This window comes from Schistocerca cancellata, chromosome 6 (assembly GCF_023864275.1).
Source record: "Schistocerca cancellata isolate TAMUIC-IGC-003103 chromosome 6, iqSchCanc2.1, whole genome shotgun sequence".
In the NCBI taxonomy this organism is placed as follows: Eukaryota; Metazoa; Arthropoda; class Insecta; order Orthoptera; family Acrididae; genus Schistocerca; species Schistocerca cancellata.
Window position 1 is genome coordinate 462,302,459 of NC_064631.1, and position 16,196 is coordinate 462,318,654.

General features: G+C 43.9%; 1 non-coding gene across 1 annotated transcript; it reads right to left on the minus strand.

Annotated features, from left to right (window-relative positions):
- Positions 1-15,656: 15,656 nt before the first annotated feature.
- Trnaa-cgc (transfer RNA alanine (anticodon CGC)) lies at positions 15,657-15,729 on the minus strand. The gene has a single exon. It is a non-coding gene; the product is annotated as a tRNA-Ala (tRNA).
- Positions 15,730-16,196: the final 467 nt, after the last annotated feature.

Here is a 16,196-nt window from a genome sequence, read left to right on the forward strand (position 1 = left end):
CTCTTATCTCCAAAGGTCTCTTTAATTTTCCTGTAGGCAATATCTACCTTACCCCTAGTGAGATAAGCCTCTACATCCTTACATTTGTCCTCTAGCCATCCCTGCTTAGTCATTTTGCACTTCCTGTCGATCTCATTTTTGAGACGTTTGTATTCCTTTTTGCCTGCTTCATTTACTGCATTTTTATATTTCCTCCTTTCATCAATTAAATTCAATATTTCTTCTGTTACCCAAGGATTTCTACTAGCCCTCGTCTTTTTACCTACTTGATTCTCTGCTGCCTTCACTATTTCATCCCTCAAAGCTACCAATTCCTCTTCTACTGTATTTCTTTCCCCCATTCCTGTCAATTGTTCCCTTATGCTCTCCCTGAAACTCTGTACAACCTCTGGTTCTTTCAGTTTATCCATGTCCCATCTCCTTAAATTCCCACCTTTTTGCAGTTTCTTCAGTTTTAATCTACAGGTCATAACCAATAGATTGTGGTCAGAGTCTACATCTGCCCCTGGAAATGTCTTACAATTTAAAACCTGGTTCCAGATCGCTGTCTTACCATTATATAATCTATCTGATACCTTTTAGTATCTCCAGGGTTCTTCCATGTATACAACCTTCTATCATGATTCTTAAACCAAGTGTTAGCTATTATTAAGTTGTGCTCTGTGCAGAATTCTACCAGGCGGCTTCCTCTTTCATTTCTTAGCCCCAATCCATATTTACCTACTACGTTTCCTTCTCTTCCTTTTCCTACACTCGAATTCCAGTCACCCATGACTATTAAATTTTCGTCTCCCTTCACTATCTGAATAATTTCTTTTATTTCATCATACATTTCTTCAATTTCTCCGTCATCTGCAGAGCTAGTTGGCATATAAACTTGTACTACTGTAGTAGGTGTGGGCTTCGTATCTATCTTGGCCACAATAATGCGTTCACTATGCTGTTTGTAGTAGCTTACCCGCATTCCTATTTTCCTATTCGTTATTAAACCTACTCCTGCATTACCCCTATTTGACTTTGTGTTTATAACCCTGTAGTCACCTGACCAGAAGTCTTGTTCCTCCTGCCACCGAACTTCACTAATTCCCACTATATCTAACTTTAACCTATCCATTTCCCTTTTTAAATTTTCTAACCTACCTGCCCGATTAAGGGATCTGACATTCCACGCTCCGATCCGTAGAACGCCAGTTTTCTTTCTCCTGATAACGACATCCTCTTGAGTAGTCCCCGCCCGGAGATCCGAATGGGGGACTATTTTACCTCCGGAATATTTTACCCAAGAGGACGCCATCATCATTTAATCATACAGTAAAGCTGCATGCCCTCGGGAAAAATTACGGCCGTAGTTTCCCCTTGCTTTCAGCCGTTCGCAGTACCAGCACAGCAAGGCTGTTTTGGTTAATGTTACAAGGCCAGATCAGTCAATCATCCAGACTGTTGCCCCTGCAACTACTGAAAAGGCTGCTGCCCCTCTTCAGGAACCACACGTTTGTCTGGCCTCTCAACAGATACCCCTCCGTTGTGGTTGTACCTACGGTACGGCTATCTGTATCGCTGAGGCACGCAAGCCTCCCCACCAACGGCAAGGTCCATGTTTCTGTTGATTAGTGACGATAATTGCTGTTGTACTGGCCGGCAAGGCTGGCTGGGAGCTCTTGTGCCAGCTGATGCCCATGAATCTCGGTTCCAACCACGCTCCTACAGTTGATGGCCGACAGTGCAAAAGTAATCATTGGTACTGCAGTGGAATCGTCGCATCCTCTTAGGTGCAGCTCTTTTTACTACAATAAGCGTATTTAAAATGCTGACTGTCTAGGAGATGCTGATCGCATTGACTCATGGCTGTAGTGTGTAAGTACAAACCTATGATCTAAGTTGGCGCAGATGATGCGTCCCAAAATTAATTAAATTATGTGGTTATCGTAATGCACAGGCGCTGCTCCCGAAGAGTGATACTAGGGCGATGGTAGTTCTTGTCAAGTAGGCATGACAGTAGATATTAAATAAATTCAGAGACAGGGCTTCAAGATCGTGGCAGGTCGTTGTAGCCCGTGCTACAATATAAACTTAAAAGAGGATCTTTAGGTGAATGCCGACGTTTATCTCGCGGAACGGGTTAAAGTAGCTGATATTCAGCGAAGACTGTTCGACACTACTGATTCCACCAGGAGATATACGTCTACACAGGATGAGCCATAACTGCACTGACCAAATTTCAGAGGTTGTTCAGGATTAATTTCTGACATTTTCGCATGTTACAGGGTAACTGCATTTTTCATTTCTAATCCCATTTACTTTTACGTCAATAGGTTTCTTTTTTGCTGTCGTGTAATATTCATTATTATTTTTCTATTTTCTCAAGGAAAGGACAGGTACTTTATTTCAGTTTCTATAGTAATGTGTTACATCACCTACAACTTTAATCTTGACACAATTTAGTGCACCTTTAACCCATTCGGACACAGATTCTGATTCAGTTACTTTACGACGATTCCTTGTCCTAAGAACCAACAGCATTGTGGACATACAGTAAGATGTATACACTTCACATACCTGAAATGTACGATGAGCAATAACTTCACGGCTGTTAAAAGTCTCCAGCCCTGATACAGTCTCTACTTTACCCAACCATTACCATGTGCACTAGCATCAGCATTAGTAAGTGTAAAATTCAGTACGCATTAACAAAACACTGCAGGACCATGAAGAATACCCGTTTTGCCGAAAGACAACTGTGATTGACTCCTCGGGCATGGATGTGTGTGATGTACTTAGGTTAGTTAGGTTTACTTAGTTCTCAGTTCTAGGCGACTGATGACCTCAGAAGTTAAGTCGCATAGTGCTCAGAGCCATTTGAACCTTTTTTTTGTGACTGACTACACTGATCCACTTGTTTGTATGTTTTCACATCATCTGAGGTACACTCAACAATTCGTTCGTACCTCTAAGGATAAACGTCACGTTCAGCGTCCGTTTACTAAATTTGACTGTCCATATCTTGATTGGACTGGTGACGTAGTCCACTGGTATAACGCGTCGTATCATTGGGGGAAGGTAAGGGAAGATCAACTTTATCTTTATGGTGATACTAATATTGGTAAACGTACTTTAATTGAGTCTATAATTGCTAGATATCGTGTGTTATTACCTATATCTGACCAATTTGGTTTTAGTGGATATGAGCCTGGTAAGACATAAGTGATTTTATTTGAAGACTTCGAATGGCGCGTATGGCGCAATTATTCGTATATTTGGAAACGAATAGCTGAGGGCCGTTTGGTTACTGTAAGTGTAAAGAGCAAGCCGCCTATGGGCATTGCACATTCCGATCTCGTAATTTATGTGAGTAATGAATTTGCCATTGGTGACAAGCCTTTGGTATCTAGATTGAAAGTTGTTCATGCCTCTTGCCTTATTACTCACTGTAAACCAATTGTCTGTTGAGGTTGAGGAGTATGAAAATGATGCCCTCAACTCGAGCACAGAGGCGTGTATTTCGATTTCGGAAGACAGTAATGAAGAAGCGAGTGCTTCATAGGTGGCGTCCCCGCTACCATCGTGCAGCGGTTGGCATGCGCCTGTGTCGTAGGTCTCGTCGTCTGATGACTGCGTATCCTCGCAAGATTAAGCCTATGACTAAATATACTAAGTATTTTAAGCATAATATATTGCAAGTTTTTAAGACAGAAACTTCAAACTATCCGCAGAACAATGCAAATGTCAACGGCATGCACTGCAACCTTGGGTTGCAGTGTTGGATGCAGTGATGGATTAGCGTGTGACGATAATGGAAAATGAAGAAAGCCTGTGCTGAGATTAGACGTAATTAGATATGTATGACGAAGGCAGTGGCTGTCTCCTTTTTGTGTTTTGAGAAGAATATAAGTTCGTAATTAGTAAAACTGTGTTGGTGTTCCTTATTACCAGACATTCAGTATTATAGTATTGAACAGGACGAACTAGAAAGTAACAACTTCCGTAGCAGTCCAGCCCCATTAGGTTCACGGTCATGTTAATAAGGAATATTGGGCTGCTATTCGATCAGATCAGGCCGCGATAAAAACGGAGGTGTTACAAAAATCATCAGCCATGTACTGTACAACGGCTTCCGAAATATGTATATAGGTGTAGGTTGCCATCCTCCAGAATGCGATAATGCTGCACTAACTGTGAGCAGTCAGAATTTTTTGTGGTTGACAGATGTAGCGCTGCACTGTGGCCTTTCCGTAGCCACCACGTACTGTGCCTTGCGGCGTCAGACCCAGGTGGTCAGTTGCGTGTGGCTTTGGAACCGTTACGCAGGTGCAGTGACACGCACCTCCGTCTCCTGTCTTCGTCATCCTTTTTCACGGTCGCTGCCGTTGTTTTGAACCAGTACGTCAAAGACGCGATTCATTCAATGGCCCACAAATGTCCGAGTCCAGAAAACAACGGAGTTCGGTTTAGAATCCATAATTACTAAACTCACTGAACACTTATCTATTACACCAAAAGAATTTCTCAAGCTATATGTCAGAGGGAACAAGGCCATTAGGAATTGGAAGCTGTGCATTATTAACTATGCTTTCCAAATCTATTTCGTACTGTCTTTTTTACTAACTAAACAAAACACAATTATAGCCACTTCACAAACTTCATTATTACTGTACGAACTAAGTTTGGTGTTATAAGCTCATTTTCTAGCACACTGGTTTTCTAATAATAATAAAGTTTATGAACCAAGGGGAAAAACGTGGTTTTTTTTTAATTAAGAATATGTAATGTTTCACAAGAACCCATAGCTGAATCAAAAATCATTCCCTATTCCTTTAACACGTGACAAGGTTCTGTAACGTGGAACGTTGCCCATGATTAAATTCTAGGTTAGTGAATTGTCTACTTTGTGTGACTTGCCCCAGATAGTAGCTATAAAGCTCAAAATGTCTAATCTGTAACTCCTGATATGAGAATGATACGTGAATCAGACGGATGAAGATGCCCCAAAAAGGAAAAATGGTTCAAATGGCTCTGAGCACTATGGGACTTAACATCTATGGTCATCAGTCCCCTAGAACTTAGAACTACTTAAACCTAACTAACCTAAGAACAGCACACAACACCCAGCCATCACGAGGCAGAGAAAATCCCTGACCCCGCCGGGAATCGAACCCGGAAACCCGGGCGTGGGAAGCGAGAACGCTACCGCACGACCACGAGATGCGGGCCCCAAAAAGGAAGATGAAACGCGTCTAGCGAAACGAAAATTGCATTTATTTAGTTGCTCATAGACAGATATAAGTCAAAAGTCAATAATGTAATATTTTTAACAAGTGAAGTATACAGATCATGAAGATTAACGTAGTAGCTCAGAGCTCTTTAGCTTTTGCATGACACAGGTATAATTTTTACCGATCAGGGTCAGAAAATGAAGAATAAACCAAATGTTGCCTTACAGCTTAATAACGGACGTTTAATTCCAATAAAATACCGATCTAGATATTCTCTCCATCACAACAAACTGATTTCGGAATTCTGAAACGTTTATAATAGCCTAGCTGATAACACGGTGCTGCTCATTTATTTACTTACTCAGTCTTCTTTTGGATAGGTATAGGAATCAAACCCATCTATAATACAAAAGCAAAGTTAATTTGATGACATATTTCTAAAAGTGTTTAAAAGTGTAAATTCCGTATACATATCACATCCTTTCCACCATTACTCATGTTTCTATGGTGAAATCTCACTGAGCTACACCGAATACTCTAGATATTATTCGACGTCTATTATTTCAATTGCCACGCCCATTATTCGCACCCCTCAGTTAACTTTGATAGAAATGTATTACCGATGCAGTCCCTTTTGATACTAAGCTGTATGTGCGCGAAGTTTGGTCGAATTTGTGCCAGGTATTTCAGAGCTACGTTGGAATATTCACATATACATGCATTTTTGTAAATATAGATTGCAGGTCTCCAATTACTTAAGCCGACTTGTACGATATGTGTATTTTTTTCCACTGGTTTCTAACTGTGGTATCGTCCAGAGATCACGGTGCCACATCAAAGTAAGCAAAGCGTATCGATGCCACAGATGTTAGCGAGGGCTCGCTGGAATCGGCAACGGTGTATGGGAAGCGCTCTTGAAGACCACGCATCTCCTCAAGCACTGCAGTGCACTCATGCTGAGATTCATCCAGCGTCGAGTATGCAAGAGCTACATCAGTCAACATCATAGTATGATAATGAGAACTCTCAAAGTTTCTGATGAAATGTATCGTTGTAAACGTCCAACATTGTACCTCAAGAGAACAAATTTGTAACTTAATGTATCTAGTGGTGCTTCCTCAGTCAGTGACGGTTGTAAATTATCAAGTACTCCTGTTTTGCAAAAAAGCTGAGTAAATCTTTTACTCATTTATGTAATAACGTGAAGCGAACTAATATTTCATGCAATCTAGTTTGGTAACCCTTCTCCCCAAGCAATCAAAGAACCCACAGTTAAAAATGGTTCAAATGTCTCTGAGCACTATGGGACGTAAATTCTGTGGTCATCGGTCCCCTAGAACTTAGGACTACTTAAGCCTAACTAACCTAAGGACATCACACACATCCATGTCCGAGGCAGGATTCGAAACTGCGACCGTAGCGGTCGCGCCGTTCCAGACTGTAGCTCCTAGAACCGCTCGACCACCACGGCCGGTGAACCCACAGTTACGACTGGACGAAACTAGTTCCGTCTAGTCAGAACATTGACCATCGCTCAACACTTTAACAGATGCGGTAACATCCTCCTCTCTAGCTGAGGAATATGTTTAATGCAGCTTAATCTTCTTCAGTCCCAAAATGATTCTCCTTTATTTATCCTTCCATGGAGGTACCTGTAGTCGACGGCAAAGTCATTAAATTTGCAACAACCACTCAGTTGGTGAAAGATGACAGGAGGAAGTGATTGGGCCAATTTAGGGCTCCACACTAATGAAGTGAGTTTTGAAACCACTAAAAATTTGGGTTAATTCTCAGCACGGCCCCAAAAGCTTTCTCGACGATATGTTCGTGGATACTTTTATTCTAGCAAGTGGTTTGTCACTTCATTCAAAATACTTATCTAATAGCCAATTTCGAGGTGGAAGTCATTATCAGACATACATACGTTTAGTTCTGGGACAAGACGACAGCTGCTTGACAAGAATATTCACGTCTAAATCGTTTAATAGGAATATGTATTGAATAATGTGACAACAATCATTCTCAAATCATTCTTAAGGTTGTGGAGAGGTACGGCAAAAACGTCTTGAACAGATTTATTTCCTCCTCCAGCTGCTGTTCATCCATCAGCTTAATTCTTAAAAATAAAATACACCCCTAATTCCAATTCTCTTGTTTTCCTATTGCTTGCGTCCCATTTCTGTGCAATTTCATGCTACAGGAAGCGTTTGAGAAACTCATTCAGGAACGAGATACTAAGTTAATTAACCGTGGATTCCTAGTCGGTCCAAGACAGCTACTTACACATTCATTAAGAACGTTATAAAATAGTTAATTTATGAGGAATCACCGGTTGCCATTTCTTGATATTTATGGAAGACATTTGACTGTCTCAGTTTTTAAGTGTTATTAGACAAATTACATTTATATGAAATTCCAAATTCAGTCTCTAATTGATAATCACGATGTAAAATATGTCCTTAGTCTCTTCGAGCATAGCACTGATAGGTACATCATCTGCATTGGGAGAAACTACAAATGAAGTTGAGTAATGTTCGATCGTGGATCCACGGCTCTTCTAGATCAATGTTATTCATCTACCAAGTGTTCTTTTTTGCAGAAGAGTACTGGTGACAAGCCTAACACAAAATTACCAGGAAATAAAATAAAAACTAATACTATTTGGGAAGTTATCAAACGGTTTTCTCACAAATGCGCTACATTTAAATTAAAAAAATTAAATACAATACCTCCAATTCCTCATGCAAGTAGTACTCCACCTCCAATTAATGTAGGGTCCGAATACGAACTAGTAAAGTACCTTAAAAGTTAGAAATTCTTAGATGTGGGTATTGGCGTGTCATACGGTGTTTTCCGACACAATGGCTGCTCAGATTGTCTCAGTAATCAATTGTGTCATTTAGAACAACATTTCTGAATTTTTTACAAGTACACTATGTGATCAAAAGTATCCGCACACCCCCAAAAACATACGTTTTTCGTATCAGGTGCATTGTGCTGCCACCTACTGCCAGGTACTCCATTTCAGCGACCTCATTAGTCATTAGACCTCATGAGAGAGCAGAACGGGGCGGTCCGCGGAACTTTCGGACTTCGAACGTATCAGGTGACTGGTTGTCACTTAAGTCATACGTCTGTACACGACATTTCCACTCTCCTAAACATCCTTAGTTTCCGATGTGATAGTGAAGTGAAAACGTGAGGACACGTGCAGCATAAAAGCGTACGGGCTGACCTCTTCTGTTGACTGACAGAGACCGCCGGCAGTGGAAGAAGGTCGTAATGTGTAATAGACAGACATCTATCCAGATCATCACACAGAAATTTAACACTGCATCAGGATCCACTGCAAGTAATATGATAGTAAGGCGGGAGGTGAGAAAACGTGGATTTCATGGTCATAAGCCACAAATTACGCCGGTAAATGCCAAACGACGCCTCGCTTTGTGTATGGAGTGCAATCATGGGACGATTTAACAGTGGAATAACGTTGTGTGGAGTGACGAATCAATGTAGTGATCCGATGGCAGGGTGTGGGTGTGGCGAATGCCCGATGAACGTCATCTGCCAGCGTGTGTAGTGCCAATAGTAAAATTCGGAGGCGTTGGTGTTACGATGTGGTCGTGTTTTTCATGGAGGGGGCTTGCACCCGTTGTTGTTTTGCGTGCACTTTCACAGCACAGGCCTACTCTGAAGTTTTAAGTACCTTCTTGTTTCTTACTGTTGAACAGTGATTCGGGGATGGTGATTTCATCTTTCAACACGATCGAGCACCTGTTCATAATACACGGCCTGTGGCGGAGTGCTTACACGACAATAACAATTCTAGCGATTAATTTGAATGCTCAGGTCTTAGTGTCGATGCTTTGTTGGCGATCACGCCACGTGCCACATACTTCAGTAAATTTAGTTAAAAATACAACAAATGTGGGAAATAATTTATGAAGTTCTGGAACTTCGAGAAAATGCTCATATGGGGTGTAGTAGCAGGAAACAGAAAAGTTCCCTCCAGTAGGGAGCACGCGTCCCCATTTTGACCCCATGAAATTGCAGCTTATTATCTGTTTAAATTTTTACAAGAAATGGATAATTTTCAGAAAACGAAAAGTAATTACAAAAAAAAATTTCTCCTAAAATTCTACACAAAAAAGTATTTCTCAGAGTTTACAAACTCTATAAATTACTACCCCATTTTTCATAATTCGGGTAACGGTAGTGTATCCAGTTCCTCCCTCAAGTGTTTAAATGTACCATCGTATTAAGTGATTGGGTTTAGTCACTTCATCACCGTTTTTCAGGGGACATTTTACCCAAGTTCAGGACTTTACGTTCAGTGTTTCACGTAGTAATCCTAGGCAGTTTGACACGTGTCCTTCACGTGATATCAAAGGTTTGCCTTCCTGTCCATGTTTCATTGGCTGAAGAAGCTTTCAGTCGTCTTTTATTATGGAAATCAGTTCCCGTAATTTGTGCTTAAAGGGAATACACTGAGGTGACTAAAGTTAAGGGATAGCGATATGTACATACACTCGTGGAAATTGAAATAAGAACACCGTGAATTCATTGTCCCAGGAAGGGGAAACTTTATTGACACATTCCTGGGGTCAGATACATCACATGATCACACTGACAGAACCACAGGCACATAGACACAGGCAACAGAGCATGCACAATGTCGGCACTAGTACAGTGTATATCCACCATTCGCAGCAATGCAGGCTGCTATTCTCCCATGGAGACGATCGTAGAGATGCTGGATGTAGTCCTGTGGAACGGCTTGCCATGCCATTTCCACCTGGCGCCTCAGTTGGACCAGCGTTCGTGCTAGACGTGCAGACCGCGTGAGACGACGCTTCATCCAGTCCCAAACATGCTCAATGGGGGACAGATCCGGAGATCTTGCTGGCCAGGGTAGTTGACTTACACCTTCTAGAGCACGTTGGGTGGCACGGGATACATGCGGACGTGCATTGTCCTGTTGGAACAGCAAGTTCCCTTGCCGGTCTAGGAATGGTACAACGATGGGTTCGATGACGGTTTGGATGTACCGTGCACTATTCAGTGTCCCCTCGACGATCACCAGTGGTGTACGGCCAATGTAGGAGATCGCTCCCCACACCATGATGCCGCGTGTTGGCCCTGTGTGCCTCGGTCGTATGCAGTCCTGATTGTGGCGATCACCTGCACGGCGCCAAACACGCATACGACCATCATTGGCACCAAGGCAGAAGCGACTCTCATCGCTGAAGACGACACGTCTCCATTCGTCCCTCCATTCACGCCTGTCGCGACACCACTGGAAGCGGGCTGCACGATGTTGGGGCGTGAGCGGAAGACGGCCTAACGGTGTGCGGGACCGTAGCCCAGCTTCATGGAGACAGTTGCGAATGGTCCTCGCCGATACCCCAGGAGCAACAGTGTCCCTAATTTGCTGGGAAGTGGTGGTGCGGTCCCCTACGGCACTGCGTAGGATCCTACGGTCTTGGCGTGCATCCGTGCGTCGCTGCGGTCCGGTCCCAGGTCGACGGGCACGTGCACCTTCCGCCGACCACTGGCGACAACATCCATGTACTGTGGAGACCTCACGCCACACGTGTTGAGCAATTCGGCGGTACGTCCACCCGGCCTCCCGCGTGCCCACTATACGCCCTCGCTCAAAGTCCGTCAACTGCACATACGGTTCACGTCCACGCTGTCGCGGCATGCTACCAGTGTTAAAGACTGCGATGGAGCTCCGTATGCCACGGCAAACTGGCTGACACTGACGGCGGCGGTGCACAAATGCTGCGCAGCTAGCGCCATTCGACGGCCAACACCGCGGTTCCTGGTGTGTCCGCTGTGTCGTGCGTGTGATCATTGCTTGTACAGCCCTCTCGCAGTGTCCGGAGCAAGTATGGTGGGTCTGACACACCGGTGTCAATGTGTTCTTTTTTCCATTTCCAGGAGTGTATATAGAGGGCGGAAGTAAGGCGAACGGGAATTAAGAGACTTTGAAGGCGGAATGGTAGCTGGAGCTAGGCGCATGGAATTTCCATTTCGGAAATAGTTGGGGAATTCAATATACCGAGATCCACAGTTCAAGAACGTGCCAAGAATACTAAATTTCAGGCATTACCCGTCACTATAGACAACTCAGTTGCCGACGGCCTTCACTTAACGACCCAGAGCAGCAGCGTTTGCTTAGAGTCGTCAGTGCTAACAGAGAAGCACCAGGGCGCGAAACAACAGCAGACCTCAATGTAAGACGTGCGACTAACGTATATGTTATATCAGGACGGCAAAATTTGGCTTTAATGGGCTATGGCAGCAGATGACTGATCCAAGTGCCTCTGGTAAGAGCACATCGCCTGCTGCGCCTCTCCTGGACTTGTGACCACATCGGTCGGACGTAGGCGACTGGAAAACTACGACCTTGTCAGATGAGTCCTTATTTCAGTTGGTAGAAGCAGACAGTATGGACAGTGTGTGACACAGACCCCACGAAGCTTTGGACCGAAGTTGTCAACAAGGCACTGTGCAAGCTGATGATAGCTTCATAATAGTGTTGGGTGTGCTTACATGGAACGGGTCCACCTGAATCACTCATTGACTGGAAACGGTTATGTTCGGCTACAGCCAGTTATGGACATTATGTTTCCGAAGACGCCACTAGGCTACAATTGTTCGCCTTTGGTTTGAAGAACATTGTGGATAGTTCGAGCGAATGATGTGGCCACTGATCGCCCGATATGAATACCATCGAACATTTATGGGAAATTATCGAGCGTTCAACTCGTGCACAAAATCCTGCACTGACAACACTTACGCAATTACGGACAGCTGTAGAGAGATCGTGGCTCAACGTTTATGCTGGGGACTTCCTACGACATGTTGAGTCCATCCCACGTCGAGACGATATTAGGAGGTATCTCATGACTTTTGTGACCTTAGTGCCAGATCATTATCATGACTATTGAACTACTATCTTTCGTTTATGAACTAGATACAGTCTACCTGCACAACACTCCAGGTGTGCAGGTAGTTAGATATAAATTTATAGTAATCAGCGAACCCTATGGATGTCGAATTCGACTCAGGTGACCTCTTTCTGTTATTAGGAATAAGAGTACAAGCATTCAAAGGTCAAAAAACCTCTGTTTCAATCTTAAGCTGCTTTCACCATAAGAATAACTATCATTTTAGGGACGGAGAAATCAGCATCTCATGTTACTATAGCAACCGGTTTGACAATTTTAAGCTCTTTGCTGCATTCCCGGTTCAGTGCAAGAGGAATCAGTTTCTGTTGAGGCTCGATCCCTTAATCTTTGGTTATGCCACATGCAACATGAATGTGTAATTTCCTGCACACGGATTTAATCAAACCTGGTAAGGGATAATTGCAGTAACAGTAGCCAAAGGTCCTCCCTTTGGCCGGCCGGAGTGGCCGAGCGGTTCTAGCCGCTACAGTCTGGAACCGCGCTACCGCTACGGTCGCAGGTTCGAATCCTGCCTCGGGCATGGATGTTTGTGTTGTCCTTAGGTTGGTTAGGTTTAAGTAGTTCTAAGTTCTAGGGGAGTGATGACCTCAGAAGTTAAGTCACATAGTGCTCAGAGCCATTTTCCTCCCTCTGTTTGTTTGGTTTGGTGCTGGCGACCACAGCCTCGACTAACGACAATAGAAACGTCTACTGCCATATGCAACAGCAGGTTTGGCGTCCATACGGAACTGATCATGGAAGTACATAAAGAAAAACATTTCGCGATTTTCACTCGGAGTTGACGTACTGGACAGAATGGTTCAGATGGCTCTAAGCACTTTGGGACTTAACATCTAAGGTCATCAGTCCCCTAGACTTAGAACTACTTAAACCTAACTAACCTAAGGACATCACACACATCCATGTCCGAGGCAGGATTCGAACCCGGCGACCGTAGTAGCAGCGCGGTTCCGGACTGATGCGCCTAGAACCGCTCGGCCACCGCGGCCGGCACGTACTGGACAGCACGTTCTGCTAATTACCAGTAACTTCATAATTAGAATAACGTGCAGATGTTACAAAGGTATATCGTATGTGTCAATAGGTGAAAAAAATAGCTGGAGGCATACAACTCTTTCCAGAAGGAAGGAACAGCTATGAGCCGTTTAAATGACATCAAATTAAATATTATCCTCTTCTGCGAAGAATGTGCGTGACAGAAACGTGGCACTCATTTGCATGTGCATTGTAGCCTAGTCTAAAGCAACAATAGTTAGTGCGATGGTATTTATGTGAAAGAGACGCAAATGTGTTAAATTACCACACCTTTTTAGTGTTCTGATACTTACAAAAAATGATGGCAAACTGTTAATTTGTGACATGAAGATGTCAGTAGCTGCTGCATAAGTAACTACTCAATTTTGGGATTGCACATGCAACTGCTGAAATTCTTTTTCTGTGGTCACGAAACACGCGTCGGCTTATTTTATTAAATCATGATTAGGAAGGGCGAGGGTTGCTCTCATACTGCATGGTTATAATGAAGATTTTAACCCAGTATTTGGACAAGAAAACCGATGTAAGGTAGGATTCGTGAAATGCTACGCAGACATCGCATCCTATTGGAAGCAAGGAGCCGAAGATATTGCGCATGCACGAAGAAGTTTGAAGTGCATAGGTGCAACGCATGTGGAAACAAAAGAACTCATTTCAGCAGTATGACCTTTCCTTTTCTTTTTCCCCTTTGCCGTCCGCACGCCTCGTACAAATTTATTCGCTTGGCGCCGGCAGCGCTACTTCGGATTACTTGTCACCGGCCGCTTGTCACCTTTCCGTTGATGACAAGCTTCAAACACATTGACTTTTGCGAGCTTTAATTTTCCGGAAATCCTCTGTTTCGCCAGATTGTTCAACAACTCGAATTTTCTTTTCAAGTAACTTCTCTGCAAGTTCTACAGTGTTATAATAATTATCCATGTAGAGCTGATGCCACTTTCCATAAGAAGGTGTCAACTGTTCCATCACTGCTTTTGCTAAAGGTTGTCCTGCGCCGGAATATATCTTGAATGAGGAAATGCATCTCGTACTCGAATCACACAGCATACGGTGAGTTTGCCATATTTCGTAATTTTCGATGGATTGTAAACTTTAAAATCTAACTCTCCACACCACGGTACCATTCCTTCATCAATTGAAATGTTTTGACTTAGATTAAACGTTTCTTTAAACTTTTTTGAAAAATAATCAGTTACGAACTGCACTTTGAAAAGCCGGTCGGCATTATCCGGTTTATTGTTGTTCTCGGAAAAATCTAAAAATGATAATATTTGTCTGAATCGGTTGCGGGACATCGTTTTGTGACGTATCGGTGTGTCTATCAACGGATTCGTTGACCAGTAATCAATGGTCCTTACCTTTTTTACAGTTCCCATAAGGATAGCAAGTCGAAACCATTTTCTAAGTTCGGGTCCCGTAACGTCGACAAATTTGGCATTTTTTTTTAATCCAGTTTCCTTCTATTGCAATTTTAACTGTAATACTTGCTGGTTTCGTCGCTAATACATTAAAATAGATCGTTCCCAGTATATAATTCTACGATATCCACGACACTCTGTGTATCTTTGAGAAATATGTGCTGACCCAGAGATCCTTCAAATTTATTGTTGGTCCTCAGTAAATCATAGTCTGTCTTCTTCCTTTGATTCATCCGAATCAGTTGGCAACCGTAGCGTTCGCCGAATTCTTCTTGGACGTATTTTACTATCTTCCGATCATTCTGCTTCACTTCCATTTTTTTTATATCCAATGTCATCTTCCCAATCGGTCAAGTCGTCCGGAACGTCAGACAAGACGCCCGCGTATTCATAGTAAGTAATCGTATCGCCTCTCTCGTCTGCCATGATGAAAGTGCACAAGTACTTATAAAAACAAAGAACATGTTGACGTTGTGTAACTTATTGTTACCTAAACAAAACACCAACAGAATGAAAAAGATACTAAAGTGCTGTCACCGGCCACTGCTCGATACCATGCACACGACACCAATGTGGTGTCGCCGGCCGTTGACCGCTATTTCGCGCACGACACCACTGTGGTGTCGCCGGACGGCAAAGTGTTAATACCACTGAACACAGGCAGGCGTGAAGCGCTAGGTAGCCTCACCCTCGCAGATATTCTACTCAGCTGACTGCTACATCTGTGTCTTGACAACAGCTTATGAGTTCTTAGGCTGAAGCTTGTCCAGTCTAGTCTGGACCATTTGGCGCAGTTGAATGCCCGACAAGATGTGACCACCGTAGCTTAACTCGGAGGAGGAGGAGGAGGAGGATATTAGTGTTTAACGTCCTGTCGACAACGAGGTCATTAGAGACGGAGCGCAAGCTCGGGTGAGGTAAGGATGGGGAAGGAAATCGGCCGTGCTCTTTCAAAGGAACCATCCCGGCATTTGCCTGAAGCGATTTAGGGAAATCACGGAAAACCTAAATCAGGATGGCCGGAGACGGGATTGAACCGTCGTCCTCCCGAATGCGAGTCCAGTGTGCTAACCACTGCACCACCTCGCTCGGTGAGCTTAACTCGAGATATACTGTAGGGTTACACTTAGAAGTCCACCCACGCCTTAAGGGAAGGTACGCTGAGGTGCAGCCGAGGCCGGTGACACCCGTTGGCCGGCGTGTCGTGACAGACGTCGGTGGGCGGCGGACGGCGTTCTAGGAAGCGCACAATGCCGACGATTAGACTGCTGCCGGCCGTCCCTGCGTGAAGGCTTACGGAGCACGCATCACGCACCATGCACCGCCGCCGTGATAAATCATCCTGACCCAAAAGGGGCGAGAATATGGCCGCGTGGTAGCGGCAACGGCCTCGTAAATCGCTCGCTTTACGGCCCCGCGCCGCTGGCGCTACCGACAGCGAGCGCCTAATCGCCGCCGTCGCCGAGCGAGTAACTGTCCGTCTCGACTGACGATTCGGAAATTACCTCCGTTGTCACGCGGTAGAAGACGAATGCAAGCGCGAGAGATGAAATTGC